The sequence below is a fragment of the Arachis ipaensis genome, chromosome B3, assembly GCF_059453495.1.
Source record: "Arachis ipaensis isolate K30076 ecotype BB chromosome B3, ASM5945349v1, whole genome shotgun sequence".
NCBI lineage: Eukaryota > Viridiplantae > Streptophyta > Magnoliopsida > Fabales > Fabaceae > Arachis > Arachis ipaensis.
The window spans coordinates 62,084,610-62,101,294 of NC_142438.1; the positions used below are offsets into that span (position 1 = coordinate 62,084,610).

Genomic DNA, 16,685 nt, shown 5'->3' on the forward strand with positions numbered 1-16,685 from the left:
GCTTTTTATTTTTATTTTCGAAAAAAAATACAAAAAAAAATTTAATAAAATCATAAAACCAAAAAAATTTTGTGTTTCTTGTTTGAGTCTAGTGTCAAATTTTATGTTTGGTGTCAACTGCATGTTTTTAATTTTTCTTAGATTTTCGAAAATTCATGCATTGTATTCTTCTTTGATCTTCAAGTTGTTCTTGATGATTTTTCTTGTTTGATCTTTAATTTTTTTTGTTTTGTGTCTTTTCTTGTTTTTCTTGTGCATTTTTGAATTGTTAGTATCCCTAGTACAAAAGTTCTTAAGTTTGGTGTCTTGCATGTCTTTCTTTTCTTAAAAATTTTCAAAAATATGTTCTTGATGTTCATCATAATCTTCAAAGTGTTCTTGGTGTTCATCTTGACATTCAAAGTGTTCTTGCATGCATTATTTGTTTTGATCTTAAATTGTTATGTTTTGTTTCATTTTGTTATTTTTCTCTCTCCTCATTAAAAATTCAAAAGTAAAAAAAATATCTTTTCCTTATTCTTCTCATAATTTTTGAAATTTTGAGTTTGGTCAAAAATTTTTAAAATTTAGTTGTTTCTTGTTAGTCAAGTCAAAATTTCAATTTAAAAACTTTATCTTTTCAAATCTTTTTCAAAATCAATACTTTTTCATTTTTTTTATGATTTTCGAATTTCATTCTTAAAATTTTTCAAAATATTTTTCATTTTTTCTTTTAATTTTTTCGAAAATTTTAAAACTAATTTGTCAAAATCTTTTTCTTAATTCTATTTCATATTTTCGAAAATCCTTGCTAACAATTACTGTTTTGATTCAAAAATTTCAAGTTTGTTACTTTCCTGTTAAGAAAGGTTCAATCTTTAAATTCTAGAATCATATATTTTAGTTTCTTGTTAGTCAAGTCATCAACTTTAATTTAAAAAAATCAAATCTTTTTAATTTCTCTTATTCTCAACTCTTTGTCAACTAACTACTTGACTTGTTTGTTCTAATTTTAAAAAGTCTACTATTTTTTATCTTTTTCAAAACCACCTAACCACTTTTCCACTTATAATTTTCAAAAATCACTAACCACTTTTTCAAAATTCTTTTTAATTAACTAATTGTTTTAAATTCTAATTTTATTTTATTTCTTTTAATATTTTCGAAACTAATTTAATTAATTAAATAAAAATAAAAATATTTTTCTTTTCCCTCTTCTTAAAATTCGAACACACTCTCTCTCATCTCTTTCTATTTATTTTATTTAATTACTAATACCTCTCTTCTACTCATAATTTGAACCCCTCTCTCTTCTCTCTGTTCGAATTACTCATCTCCTCTCTTTACCTCATTCTTCTATTCTTCTATTCTTCTACTCACATAAAGGAATCTATATACTGTGACATAGAGGATTCCTCTTCTCTCTTTGCTCTCTTCTTTTTCATCTGAGCAGGAACAGGGGTAAAGACATTCTTATTGAAGCTGATCCTGAACCTGAAAGGACTCTGAAGAGGAAGCTAAGAGAAGCTAAAGCACAACACTCCGGAGAGAACCTTACAAAAAATTTTGAAAAAGAAGCAGACATGGCAGCCAAACCCAACAACAATGCTAGAGATTCAAGGAAGATGCTTGGTGACTTTATTGCACCAACTTCCAACTTTTATGGAAGAAGCATCTCAATTCCTGCAATTGGAGCAAACAACTTTGAGCTTAAGCCTCAATTAGTTTCTCTAATGCAGCAGAATTGCAAGTTTCATGGACTTCCATTGGAAGATCCTCATCAGTTCTTAGCTGAATTCTTGCAAATCTGTGACACTATTAAGACCAATGGGGTTGATCCCGAGGTCTACAGACTTATGCTTTTCCCCTTTGCTATAAGGGACAGAGCTAGGATATGGTTAGACTCACAACCTAGAGAAAGCCTGAACTCTTGGGAAAAGTTAGTCAATGCTTTCTTGGCAAAATTCTTTCCACCTCAAAAGATGAGCAAGCTTAGAGTGGAAGTCCAAACCTTCAGACAGAAGGAAGGTGAATCCCTCTATGAAGCTTGGGAAAGATACAAGCAATTCATCAGAAGGTGTCCTTCTGACATGCTTTCGGAATTAAGCATCTTATGTATATTCTATGATGGTCTGTCTGAATTGTCTAAAATGTCATTGGACCACTCTGCTGGTGGATCTCTTCATCTGAAGAAAATACCTGCAGAAGCCTAGGAACTCATTGAAATAGTTGCAAATAACCAGTTCAAGTATACTTCTGAAAGAAATCCTGTGAATAATGGGATGACTCAGAAGAAAGGAGTTCTTGAGATTAATACTCTGAATGCCATATTGGCTCAGAATAAAATATTGACTCAGCAAGTCAATATGATTTCTCAGAATCTGACTAGAATGCAAGCTGCATCCGGTAATACTAAAGAAGCCTCCTCTGAAGGAGAAGCTTATGACCCTGAGAATCCTGCAATGGAAGAGGTGAATTACATGGGAGAATCCTATGGAAACACCTATAATCCTTCATGGAGAAATCATCCGAATTTCTCATGGAAGGATCGACAGAAGCCTAAAAAAGGCTTCAATAAATAGGTTTGACAATAGCAAGCCTTTTCCATCATCTTCTCAGCAACAGATAGAGAATTCTAAGCAGAGCTTCTCTGACTTAGCAACTATAGTCTCTGATCTATCTAAGATCACTCTCAGTTTCATGACTGAAACAAGGTCCTCCATCAGATATTTGGAGGCACAAGTGGGTCAGCTGAGTAAAAGAGTTACTAAAATCCCTCCTAGTACTCTCCCAAGCAATACAGAAGAGAATTCAAAGAGAGAGTGCAAGGCCATCAATATATCCAAAGTGGCCAAACCTATAGAGGAGGAAGAGGCAGTGATTTCCAGTGAGGAAGACCTCAATGGATGTCCACTTACCACTAAGAAGTTCCCTAATGAGGAACCAAAGGAACCTGAGGCTCATACAGAGACCATAGAGATTCCACTGAACTTACTGTTGCCATTCATGAGCTCTGATGAGTATTCTTCCTCTGAAGAGGATGAAGATATTGTTGAAGAGCAAGTTGCTCGGTATCTAGGAGCAATCATGAAGTTGAATGCCAAGTTATTTGGTAATGAGACTTGGGAGGATGAACCTCTATTGCTCATCAATGAACTGAATGCCTTGGTTCAGCAGAAATTACCTCAGAAGAAACCAGATCTCGGAAGGTTCTTAATACCTTGTACCATAGGCACCATGACCTTTGAGAAGGCTCTGTGTGACCTGGGGTCAGGGAATATAAACCTCATACCACTCTCTGTAATGGAGAAACTAGGGATCTTTGAGGTACAAGCTGCAAGAATCTCACTAGAGATGGCAGACAAATCAATGAAATAGGCTTATTGACTTGTAGAGGATGTCTTAGTGAAGGTTGAAGGCCTTTACATCCCTGCTGACTTCATAATCCTAGATACTGGGAAGGATGAGGATGAATCCATCATCCTTGGAAGACCCTTCCTAGCCATAGCAAGGGCTGTAATTGATGTGGACAGAGGAGAGTTAGTCCTGCAACTGAATGAGGACTACCTTGTGTTTAAGGCTCAAGGATCTTCCTCTGTAACCGTGGAGAGGAAGCATGAAAAGCTTCTCTTAATACAGAGTCAAGCCCCCACATTCAAACTCTAAGTTTGGTGTTCGGAGGCCACCATCATGCTCTGAGTATCTGTGAAGATCTGTAAGAGCTTACTGTCAAGCTATTGACATTAAAGAAGCGCTTATTGGGAGGCAACCCAATCTTATTTATCTATGTTAATTACTTTTTCATTTTATTTTCCATTGTTAGTTTATGTTTTCTTTAGGTTGATGATCATGTGGAGTCACAAAAATAGCTGCAGAATTAAAGCGGAATCAAAAATAGCATAAAAAATAGCACACCCTGGAGGACAGGCTTACTGGCGTTTAAACGCCAGAATTGGCAGACAGACTGGCGTTGAACGCCAAAAAAGCGTGTTTGGCTGGCATCAAACGCCAGAAAGGGGTATCAGCCTGGCGTTTAACGCCAGGAAAGGCAGCAGAGCTGGCGTTATATGCCAGAAACGTGCAGGGAGCAGAATTCCTTGACACCTCAGGATCTGTGGATTCCCACCTACCCCAACTCTTTTTCTCTCCTCTTCACACCTTTCCATAACACTCTTCCCTAAAATAACCTCCACCAATCACTTCCATTTCTCCTCCAAAACCATCATACAACCCACCTACCCCCACCCATTCAAATTCAAACCATCTCCCACTCAAACCCAACCCCTATTACAAGAATTCCCTCTCCACTCCACTCCTATATAAGCCCCTCAACACTCCTTTATTTTCACACATCATAACCACCTAAAACCCCCTTGGCCGAACCATTCACACACTTCCATCTCCTCCATCTCTTCTTTCTCTAAACCTTTCTTTCTTCTTTTTCTCGAGGACGAGCAAACCTTTTAAGTTTGGTGTGGAAAAAAGCTCTGCTTTTTGTTTTTCCATAACTATTAATGGCACCTAAGGCCGGAGAAACCTCTAGGAAGAGGAAAGGGAAGGCAGTTGCTTCCAATTCTGAGTCATGGGAGATGGAGAGATTCATCTCAAAAGCCCATCACTAGAAAGAGGATGGAGCAAATAAGAGATCCCACTCATGGACCTCAACAAGAGCATTAGGAAGTCCCTCATCAAGAAATCCCTGAGATGCCTCAAGGGATGCATTTCCCTCCACACAACTATTGGGAGCAACTCAACACCTCTTTAGGAGAATTGAGTTCCAACATGAAGCAACTAAGAGTGGAGAACCAAGAGCACTCCATCATCCTCCATAAAATCAGAGAGGACCAAAAGGCCATGAGAGAGGAGCAACAAAGGCAAGGAAGAGACATAGAGGAGCTCAAGAACTCCATTGGTTCTTCAAGAGGAAGAAGAAGCCACCATCACTAAGGTGGACCCGTTCTTTAATCTCCTTGTTTATTTTCTTTTCTTTTCTGTTTTCGGTTTTTATGCTTTATGTTTTGACTATGTTTGTGTCTTCATTACATGATCATTAGTGTTTAGTGTCTATGTCTTAAAGTTATGAATGTTCCATGAATCTTTCACCTTTCTTAAATGAAAAATGTTTTCTGAAAAAAGAAAAAGAAGTACATGAATTTTGAATTCTATCTTGAAAATAGTTTAATTATTTTGATGTGGTGGCAATACTTTTTGTTTTCTGAATGAATGCTTGAACAGTGCATATTTTTTATAGTGAAGTTTATGAGTGTTAAAATTGTTGGCTCTTGAAAGAATAATGAAAAAAAAGAGAAATGTTATTGATAATCTGAAAAATCATAAAATTGATTCTTAAAGCAAGAAAAAGTAGTGAAAAACACAAAGCTTGCGAAAAAAATGGCAAAAAATAAAGAAAAAAGAAAAAACAAGCAGAAAAAGCCAATAACCCTTTAAACTAAAAGGCAAGGGTAAAAAGGATCCAACGCTTTGAGCATTAATGGATAGGAGGGCCCAAAGGAATAAAATCCTGGCCTAAGCAGCTAAATCAAACTGTCCCTAACCATGTGCTTGTGTCATGAAGGTTCAAGTGAAAAGCTTGAGACTGAGGGGTTAAAGTCACGATCTGGTGCACGAAATTGTGATCATCAACAATGGCGCCAAAAACTTGGAGCTCTCAAACGTGAATCACACTTTGTCACAATTCTAAACAACTAACCAGCAAGTGCACTAGGTCGTCCAAGTAATAAACCTCACGTGAGTAAGGGTCGATCCCACGGAGATTGTCGGCTTGAAGCAAGCAATGGCACCTTGTAAATCTCAGTCAGGCGGATTCAAATGGTTATGGAGATTTGATAATTAAAATATAATTGAAATATAAATAGGATAGAGATACTTATGTAATTCATTGGTGAGAATTTCAGATAAGCGTATAGAGATGCTTTCGTTCCTCCTGAACCTCTGCTTTCCTGCTGTCTTCATCCAATCATTCCTACTCCTTTCCATGGCAAGCTGTATGTTGGGCATCACCGTTGTCAATGGCTACATCCCGTCCTCTCTGTGAAAATGGTCCAATACGCTGTCACTGCATGGCTAACCATCTGTCGGTTCTCGATCATACTGGAATAGGATTTACTATCCTTTTGCGTCTGTCACTATGCCCAACACTCGCGAGTTTGAAGCTCGTCACAGCCATCCCTTCCTAGATCCTACTCGGAATACCATAGACAAGGTTAAGACTTTCCGGATCTCGGGAATGGCCGTCCATGGGTTCTAACTTATACCACGAAGATTCTAATATCTCGGACTCGGTCCTCTGTATTAGATATCTAAGAGATACTCATTCTATCTCATCTTCATGTAGAACGGAAGTGGTTGTCAGGCACGTGTTCGTAAGTGAGAATGGTGATGAGCGTCACATAATCATCATATTCATCATGTTCTTGGGTGCGAATGAATATCTTAAAATAGGAATAAGCTTGAATTGAATAGAAAAACAATAGTACTTTGCATTAATTCATGAGGAACAGCAGAGCTCCACACCTTAGTCTATGGTGTGTAGAAACTCTACCGTTGAAAATACATAAGAACAAGATCTAGGCATGGCCGAGAGGCCAGCCCCCTAAACATGATCAAAGGATCAAAATATAATCCAAAGATGATCCAAAGATGTAACTAAAGATGTAAATACAATAGTAAAAAGTCCTATTTATACTAAACTAGTTACTAGGGTTTACAGAAATGAGTAAATGATGCAGAAATCCACTTTCGCAGCCCACTTGATGTGTGCTTGGGCTGAGCATTGAGCTTTACATGTGTAGAGGCTTCTCTTGGAGTTGAACGCCAGTTTGTAACCTGTTTCTGGTGTTTAACTCCACTTTGCAACCTGTTTCTGGCGTTTAACTCCAGAATGCAACATGGAACTGGCGTTGAATGCCAGTTTGCGTCATCTAAACTCGGGCAAAGTATGGACTATTATATATTGATGGAAAGCCCTGGATGTCTACTTTCCATCGCAATTGAAAGCGCACCATTTGGAGTTCTCCAGCTCCAGAAAATCCACTTTGGGTGTAGGGAGGTCAGAATCCAACAGCATCTGCAGTCCTTCTTCAGGCTCTGAATCTGATTTTTGCTCAAGTCCCTCAATTTCAGCCAGAAATTACCTGAAATCACAGAAAAACACACAAAATCATAGTAAAGTCTAGAAATGTGATTTTTATTTAAAATCTAATAAGAATATATTAAAAACTAACTAAATCATACTAAAAACTATGTATAAACAATGCCAAAAAGCGTATAAATTATCCGCTCATCACAACACCAAACTTAAATTGTTGCTTGTCCCCAAGCAACTGAAAATCAAATAGGATAAAAATAAGAGAATATACTATAAATTCCAAAATATCAATGAAACTTAGCTCCAATCAGATGAGCGGGACTTGTAGCTTTTTGCCTCTTGAATAGTTTTGGCATCTCACTTTATCCATTGAAGTTCAGAATGATTGGCATCTATAGGAACTCAGAGTTCAGATAGTGTTATTGATTCTCCTAGTTCAGTATGTTGATTCTTGAACACAGCTACTTTATGAGTCTTGGCCGTGGCCCTAAGCACTTTGTTTTCCAGTATTACCACCGGATACATAAATGCCACAGACACATAACTGGGTGAACCTTTTCAGATTGTGACTCATCTTTGCTAAAGTCCCCAATTAGAGGTGTCCAGGGTTCTTAAGCACACTTTTTTTTTTGCTTTGGACCTTGACTCTAACCGCTTAGTCTCAAGTTTTCACTTGACACCTTCACGCTACAAGCACATGGTTAGGGATAGCTTGGTTTAGCCGCTTAGGCCAGGATTTTATTCCTTTAGGCCCTCCTATCCACTGATGTTCAAAGCCTTGGATCCTTTTTATTTACCCTTGCCTTTTGTTTTTAAGGGCTATTTGCTTTTTCTGCTTCCTTTTTCTTTTTCTTTTTCTCTTTTTTTTCGCTATTTTTCTCTTCTTTCTTTTTTCGCAAGCTTTTTTATTCACTGCTTTTTCTTGCTTCAAGAATCATTTTTATGATTTTTCAGATCTTCAAATAACATTTCTCCTTTTTCCTTATTCTTCAAGAGCCAACATATTTAACATTCATAAACCACAATATCAAAAGACATATGCATTGTTCAAGCATTCATTCAGAAAATAAAAAGTATTGTTATCACATCAAAATAATTAAACTAGTTTCAAGGATGAATTCAAAACCATGTACTTCTTGTTCTTTTGTTTTTAGAACATTTTTTACATTTAAGAGAGGTGATGGATTCATAGGACATTCATAACTTTAAGGCATAGACACTTAGACACTAGTGATCATATAGTGAAGACACAAACATAAATAAAACATAAAGCTCAAAAATTGAAAAACAGTAAAATAAATAGACAAGGAGATTAAGGAATGAGTCCACCTTAGTGAGGATGGCGTCTTCCTCTTCTTGAAGAACCAATGGTGCTTTTGAGCTCCTCTATGTCTCTTCCTTGTCTTTGTTGCTCCTCCCTCATAGCTCTTTGATCTTCTCTAATCTCATGGAGAATGATGGACTGCTCTTGGTGTTCCACCCTTAGTTGTTCCCAATAGTTGTGTGGAGGAAAATGTATCCCTTGAGGTATCTCAAGGATTTCTTGGTGAGGGAATTGCTCATGTTGTTGTTGAGGTCCATGATCTCTTGTTTTGCAGTCAAATGCTCTACTACTGAGCTATGGACCCTTGAGATGAATCTCTCCATCTCCCATGACTCGGAGGTGGAAGCTTTTGTCTTCCCTTTCCTCTTTCTAGAGGTTTCTCCGGCCTTAGGTGCCATAAATGGTTATGAAAAAACAAAAAGCAATGCTTTTACCATACCAAACTTAAAACGTTAGCTCGTCCCTGAGCAAAAGAAGAAAGGAAGTAGTAGTAGAAGAAGAAGAAAATGGAGGAGATGGGGGTGTGTGAATGGTTCGGCCACTAGGGATTTAAGGTGGTTATGATGTGTGAAAAGGAAGGAGTGATGGTTTGAATTTGAGTGGGTGGGTGTAGGTGGGTGTATGATGGTTTTGGAGGGGAATTGGAGGTGATTGGTGAAGGGTATTTGGGGAAGAGGGTTATGAAAAGGTGTAAAGAGGATAGAAGAAAAGGTGGGGATCCTGTGGGGATCCTGTGGGTCCACAGATCCTGTGGGAATCCTATGGGGTCCACAGATCCAGTGGGGCCAAGGACTTAACATCCCTGCTCCAATTAGGCGTGTAAAACGCCCTTGCTGTGCAATCCTGGCGTTTAACGCTAGACTGCTGCTTGTTTCTGGCGTTAAACGCCCAAATGTAGCCTGTTTCTGGCGTTTAACGCCAGGTAGATGCTTGTTTCTGGTGTTAAACGCCAGCTTGGTGCTTGTTTCTGGCGTTAAACGCCAGACAGATGCTTGTTTCTGGCGTTTGAATACTCCTCCTCCAGGGTGTGCTGTTTTTAATGCTGTTTTTCATTTTGTTTTTGATTTTTTAGTAGTTTTTGTGACTCCACATGATCATCAACCTAATAAAACACGAAATAAAAATAAAAATAAAATAAATATAATTAAATAACATTGGGTTGCCTCCCAACAAGCGCTTTTTTAATGTCAGTAGCTTGACAGTGAGCTCTCATGGAGCCTCACAGATGTTCAGAGCATTGTTGGAACCTTCCAACACCAAACTTAAAGTTTGAATGTGGGGATTCAACACCAAACTTAAAGTTTGGTTGTGGCCTCCCAACACCAAACTTAGAGTTTGACTCTGGGGGCTTTGGTTGACTCTGCAGTGAGAGAAGCTTTTCATGCTTCCTCTCCATGGTTACAGAGGGAGATCCTTAAGTTTTAAACACAAGGTTGTCCTCATTCAGTTGAAGGACTAACTCTCCTCTGTCCACATCAATCACAGCTCTTGCTGTGGCTAGGAAAGGTCTTCCAAGGATGATGGATTCATCCTCATCCTTCCCAGTGTCTAGGATTATGAAATCAGTAGAGATGTAAAGGCCTTCAACCTTTACTGATACATTCTCTACTTGTCCATAAGCCTATTTTCTTGAGTTGTCTGCCATCTCTAATGAGATTCTGGCAGCTTACACCTCAAAGATCCCAAGTTTCTCCATTACAGAGAGTGGCATTAAGTTTATTCCTGACCCCAGGTCACACAGAGCCTTCTCAAAGGTCATGGTGCCTATGGTACAGGGTATTAAGAATTTGCCAGGATCCTGTTTCTTTTGAGGCAATTTCTGCCTATCCAATGCATTTAGTTCATTAGTGAGCAAGGGAGGTTCATCTTCCCAAGTCTCATTACCAAATAGACTGGCATTCAGCTTCATGATTGCACCAAGGTACTTAGCAACTTGCTCTTCAGTAACGTCTTCATTCTCTTTAGAAGAAGAATACTCATCAGAGCTCATGAAGGGCAGAAGGAGGTTCAATGGAATCTCTATAGTTTCTAGATGAGCCTCAGATTCCTTTGGTTCCTCAAAGGGAAACTCCTTATTGGTCACTGAATGTCCTAGGAGGTCTTCCTCACTAGGATTCACAACCTCCTCCTCCCTTGTAGGTTCGGCCATGATGGTCAAGTCAATGGCCTTGCACTCTCTCATTGGATTCTCTTCTGTATTGCTTGGGAGAGTACTAGGAGGAGTTTCAGTGACTCTTTTACTCAGCTGGCCCACTTGTGCCTCCAAATTTCTAATAGAGGACCTTGTTTCATTCATGAAACTCAGAGTGGACTAAAATAGATCAGAGACTATATTTGCTAAGCTAGATGGGTTCTGCTCAGAATTCTCTGTCTGTTGCTGAGTGGATAATGGAAAAGGTTTGCTATTGCTAAACCTGTTTTTTCCACCATTATTAAAGCCTTGTTGAGGCTTTTGTTGATCCTTCCATGAGAAATTTGGATGATTTCTCCATGAGGGATTATAGGTGTTTCCATAGGATTCACCCATGTAATTCACCTCTGCTATTGCAAGGTTCTCAGGATCATAAGCTTCTTCTTCAGAAGATGGCTCTATAGTACTGTTGGATGATTCCTTCAATCCATTCAGACTTTGAGAGATCATATTGACTTGCTGAGTCAATATTTTGTTCTGAGCCAATATGGCATTCAGAGTATCAATTTCAAGAACTCCCTTCCTCTGAGGCGTCCCATTACTCACAGGATTCCTTTCAGAAGTGTACATGAACTAGTTATTTGCAACCATGTCTGCGTTCCTGAGCTTCTACAGATGTTTTCTTTAGGTGAATGGATCCACCTGCAGAATGGTCCAGTGACATCTTTGATAGTTCAGACAGACCATCATAGAATATATCCAGGATGGTCCATTCTGAAAGCATGTCAGAAGGATACTTTTTGGTCAGTTCCTTGTATCTCTCCCAAGCTTCATAGAGGGATTCACCTTCCTTCTGTTTGAAGGTTTGAACATCCACTCTAAGCTTACTAAGCTTTTGAGGAGGAAAGAACTTGGCTAAGAAAGCAGTGACCAGCTTATCCCAAGAGTTCAGGCTATCTTTAGGTTGAGAATCCAACCATATTCTAGCTCTGTCTCTTACAGCAAACGGGAAAAGCATAAGCCTGTAGACCTCGGGATCAACCCCATTGGTCTTAACAGTTGCACAGATCTGCAAGAATTTAGTTAAGAACTGAAAAGGATCTTCTGATGGAAGTCCATGAAATTTGTAGTTCTGTTGCATCAGAGAAACTAATTGAGGTTTCAGCTCAAAATTATTTGCTCCAATGGCAGGGATTGAGATGCTTCTTCCATGTAAATTGGAATTTGGTGCAGTAAAGTCACCAAGCATCTTCCTTGCATTGTTATTATTTTCGGCCATGTCTCCTTCTTTTTCAAAAATTTCTATCAGATTTTCTCCAGAGAGTTGTGCTTTAGCTTCCCTTAGCTTCCTCTTCAAAGTCCTTTCAGTTTCAGGATCAGCTTCAACAAGAATGTTCTTATCCTTATTCCTGCTCATATAAAAAAGAAGATAACAGAAAATATGGAATCCTCTATGTCACAGTATAGAGATTCCTTATGTAAGTATAAGAAGAGAATAATGGAGGAAGGAAAAGATAAGAATCCAAACACAAGGGAGAGGAATAAGTTCGAATTCTTTGGTGAAAGAGGGGTGTTAGTAGATGAATAAATAAACAGAAGGGGATGAGAGATGAGAGAATTCAAAAATTAAATAAATTAAATTAAAAAATATTTTTGTTTTAAATTAAATTTAAAGTTAGAATTTGAAAATACAAAAAAGAAAAATGAAATTAATTTAAAGTAAAAACTAAAACAATTAGTTAATAAAAAAGGAATTTTGAAAAAGAGGGAAGGGATTTTCAAAAATTAGAAAGAGAGAGTTAGTTAGGTAGTTTTGAAAAAGATATGAATCAAACAAAAAGATAAGATTAATTGAAAAAGATTTGAAAATCAATTTTGAAAAGATAAGAAGCTAGAAAATAAGTTAGAAAAGATTTTGAAATTGATTTTGAAAAAGATGTGATTGAATCTTATTTTGAAAAAGATTTGAAAAAGAAATTTAAAAAAGATTTGATTTTGAAAATTAAAGTTGATTACTTGACTAACAAAAAACAAAAAGATATGATTTGAAAATTTAAAGATTGAAACTTTCTTAATAGGCAAGTAACAACTTAAAATTTTTGAATCAATCACCTTAATTGTTAGCATTAATTTCAAAAATATGAAATGGAAATAAGAAAAATATTTTGAAAATAAATTTGAAATTTTCGAAATTATGAAAGGAAAAATGAAAAAGATTTGATTTCTTTGAAAAAGATTTGAAAAAGATAGAATTTTTAAATTGAAAATTTGATTTGACTCATAAGAAACAATTAAATTTTTAAAACTTTGGACTAAATCAAATCAAATTTTCGAAAATTATGAGTGAAATAAGGAAAAGATATTTTTTTTTATTTTTGAATTTTAATGATGAGAGAGAAAAACATAAAAAAGACTCAATGCATGAAAATTTTGGATCAAAACAAATGATGCATGCAAGAACACTATGAATGTCAAGATGAACACCAAGAACACTTTGAATGTCAAGATGAATACCAAGAACTTATTTTTGAAAATTTTTAAGAAAAGAAAAACATGCAAGACACCAAACTTAGAAATTTTCAATGTTGAGACATTAATAATTCGAAAATGCATATGAGAAACAAGAAAAGATACCAAACAAGAAATTTTAAAGATCAAACAAAAAGACTTACCAAGAACAACTTGAAGATCATGAAGAATGCAATGCATGGATTTTCGAAAAATGCAAGAAAGAGATAAACATGCAATTGACACCAAACTTAAAAACTGACACAAGACTTAAACAAGAAACATCAAATTATTTTTTATTTTATGATTTTATTAAAATTTTTGATATTTTTCGAAAATATTTTGGAAAAAGAAAACTAAGGATTTCAAAATTTTTAATAAGAATTCCAGGAATCTTCAATGTTAGTCTAAAGCTCCAGTCCAGGAATTAGACATGGCCAATGGCCAGCCAAGCTTCAGCAGATATTGCCCACCTCCCATGTATACAACAGCTATGTGTGTAACTGCCAAATGGGTGAAGATCAACAAGCTCTTGTGATGATAAGTTGAAATCCCGGTCCAAAATATTAGACATGGCTTACAGCTAGCCGGGATTCAACAAATCATCATGAAACACTAGAATGCATTCTTAAAAATTCTGAAGAAAAATATATTTTTGAAAATATTTATTTTCTTTTTTTTTTTTGAAATTAAGAATAATAAAAACAAAAAGCTTAAAATTAAAATAAATTTACCTAATCTGAGTAAAAAGATAAATCGTCAGTTGTCCAAACTCGAACAATCCCCGGCAACAGCGCCAAAAACTTGGTGTTGTTGCCGGACCAAACTTGGCACTGTTGTTGCTGGAAACAAATGTGAAATTGTTGTTCGTTCTATCCCCGACAACGGCGCCAAAAACTTGGTGCACGAAATTGCGATCATCAACAATGGCGCCAAAAACTTGGAGCTCTCAAACGTGAATCACACTTTGTCACAATTCCGCACAACTAACCAGCAAGTGCACTGGGTCGTCCAAGTAATAAACCTTACGTGAGTAAGGGTCAATCCCACAGAGATTGTCGGCTTGAAGCAAGCAATGCTCACCTTGTAAATCTCAGTCAGGCGGATTCAAATGGTTATGGAGATTTGATAATTAAAATATGATTGAAATGTAAATAGGATAGAGATACTTATGTAATTCATTGGTGAGAATTTCAGATAAGCATATAGAGATGCTTTCGTTCCTCCTGAACCTCTGCTTTCCTACTGTCTTCATCCAATCATTCCTACTCCTTTCCATGGCAAGCTGTATGTTGGGCATCACCGTTGTCAATGGCTACATCCCGTCCTCTCTGTGAAAATGGTCCAATGCGCTGTCACTGCATGGCTAATCATCTGTCGGTTCTCGATCATACTGGAATAGGATTTACTATCCTTTTGCATCTGTCACTACGCCCAGCACTCGCGAGTTTGAAGCTCGTCACACCCATCCCTTCCCAGATCCTACTCAGAATACCATAGACAAGGTTTAGACTTTCTGGATCTCGGGAATGGCCGTCCATGGGTTCTAACTTATACCACGAAGATTCTAATATATCGGACTCGATCCTCTGTATTAGATATCTAAGAGATACTCATTCTATCTCATCTTCATGTAGAACGGAAGTGGTTGTCAGGCACGTGTTCATAAGTGAGAATGGTGATGAGCGTCATATAATCATCACATTCATCATGTTCTTGGGTGCGAATGAATATCTTAGAATAGGAATAAGCTTGAATTGAATAGAAAAACAATAGTACTTTGCATTAATTCATGAGGAACAGCAGAGCTCCACACCTTAGTCTATGGTGTGCAGAAACTCTACCGTTGAAAATACATAAGAACAAGGTCTAGGCATGGCCGAGAGGCCAGCCCCCTAAACATGATCAAAGGATCAAAAGATAATCCAAAGATGATCCAAAGATGTAACTAAAGATGTAAATACAATAGTAAAAAGTCCTATTTATACTAAACTAGTTACTAGGGTTTACAGAAATGAGTAAATGATGCAGAAATCCACTTCCGGAGCCCACTTGGTGTGTGCTTGGGCTGAGATTTGAGCCTTACACGTGTAAAGGCTTCTCTTGGAGTTGAACGCCAGTTTGTAACCTGTTTCTGGCGTTTAACTCCACTTTGCAACCTGTTTCTGCGCGTTTAACTCCAGAATGCAACATGGAACTGGCATTGAACGCCAGTTTGCGTCATTTAAACCCGGGCAAAGTATGGACTATTATATATTGTTGGAAAGCCCTGGATGCCTACTTTCCAACGCAATTGAAAGCGCGCCATTTGGAGTTCTGTAGCTTCAGAAAATCTACTTTGAGTGCAGGGAGGTCAGAATCCAACAGCATCTGCAGTCCCTCTTCAGCCTCTGAATCTGATTTTTGCTCAAGTCCCTCAATTTCAGCCAGAAATTACCTGAAATAACAGAAAAACACACCAACTCATAGTAAAGTCTAGAAATGTAATTTTTATTTAAAAACTAATAAGAATATATTAAAAACTAACTAAATCATACTAAAAACTATGTAAAAACAATGCCAAAAAGCGTATAAATTATCTGCTCATCACGATCCAAAGCAAAAAGAGTGTGCTTAGGAACTCTGGGCACCTCTAACTGGGGACTCTAGCAAAGCTGAGTCACAATTTGAAAAGGTTCACCCAGTTATGTGTCTGTGGCATTTATGTATCCGGTGGTAATATTGGAAAACAAGATGCTTAGGGTCACGGCCAAGACTCATAAAGTAGTTGTGTTCAAGAATCAACATACTAAACTAGGAGAATCAATAACACTATCTGAATTCTGAGTTTCTATGGATGCCAATCTTGCTGAACTTCAAAGGATAAAGTGAGATGCGAAAACTGTTCAGAAGCAAAAAGCTACTAGTCCCGCTCATCTAATTGGAACTAAGCTTCATTGATATTTTGAAATTTATTATATTTTCTCTTCTTTTTATCCTATTATTTTTTTAGTTGCTTGGGGATAAGCAACAATTTAAGTTTGGTGTTGTGATGAGCGGATAATTTATACGCTTTTTGACATTGTTTTTACATAGTTTTTAATATGTTATAGTTACTTTTTATTATATTTTTATTAGTTTTTATGCAAAAATCACATTTTTGGACTTTACTATGAGTTTGTGTGTTTTTCTGTAATTTCGGATATTTTTTGGCTAAAATTGAGGGACCTGAGCAAAAGTCTGATTCAGAGGCTGAGAAAGGACTACAGATGCTGTTGGATTCTGACCCTCCTGCACTCGAAGTGGATTTTCTGGAGCTACAGAAGCTAAATTGGCGCGCTCTCAATTACGTTGGAACGTAGACATCTTGGGATTTCCAGCAATATGTAATAGTAGATACTTTACCCGAGATTTGATGGCCCAAACTGGTGTTTAAACGCCAGCCAGAGACCCTTTTCTGGCGTAAAACGCCAGAACTGGAGTTAAACGCCCAAACTGGCATCCAAGCTGGTGTTTAACTCTAGAAAATGCCTATGCATGTGTAAAGCTCAATGCTCAGCCCAAGCACACACCAAGTGGGCCCCGGAAGTAGATTTCTGCACTATCTGCACTTAGTTACTTATTTTCTGTAATCCTTAGTAATTAGTTTAGTATAA

General features: G+C 37.2%; 2 non-coding genes across 2 annotated transcripts; one reads left to right on the forward strand and one right to left on the reverse strand.

The window, feature by feature from the left end:
• Nucleotides 1-1,967: 1,967 nt before the first annotated feature.
• On the reverse strand, nucleotides 1,968-2,075 carry LOC148570853 (small nucleolar RNA R71). Its single transcript, XR_015908071.1, has one exon. It is a non-coding gene; the product is annotated as a small nucleolar RNA R71 (small nucleolar RNA).
• A 9,245-nt stretch (nucleotides 2,076-11,320) lies between these two features.
• On the forward strand, nucleotides 11,321-11,428 carry LOC148570854 (small nucleolar RNA R71). The gene has a single exon (XR_015880386.1). It is a non-coding gene; the product is annotated as a small nucleolar RNA R71 (small nucleolar RNA).
• The last annotated feature ends 5,257 nt before the right edge of the window (nucleotides 11,429-16,685 follow it).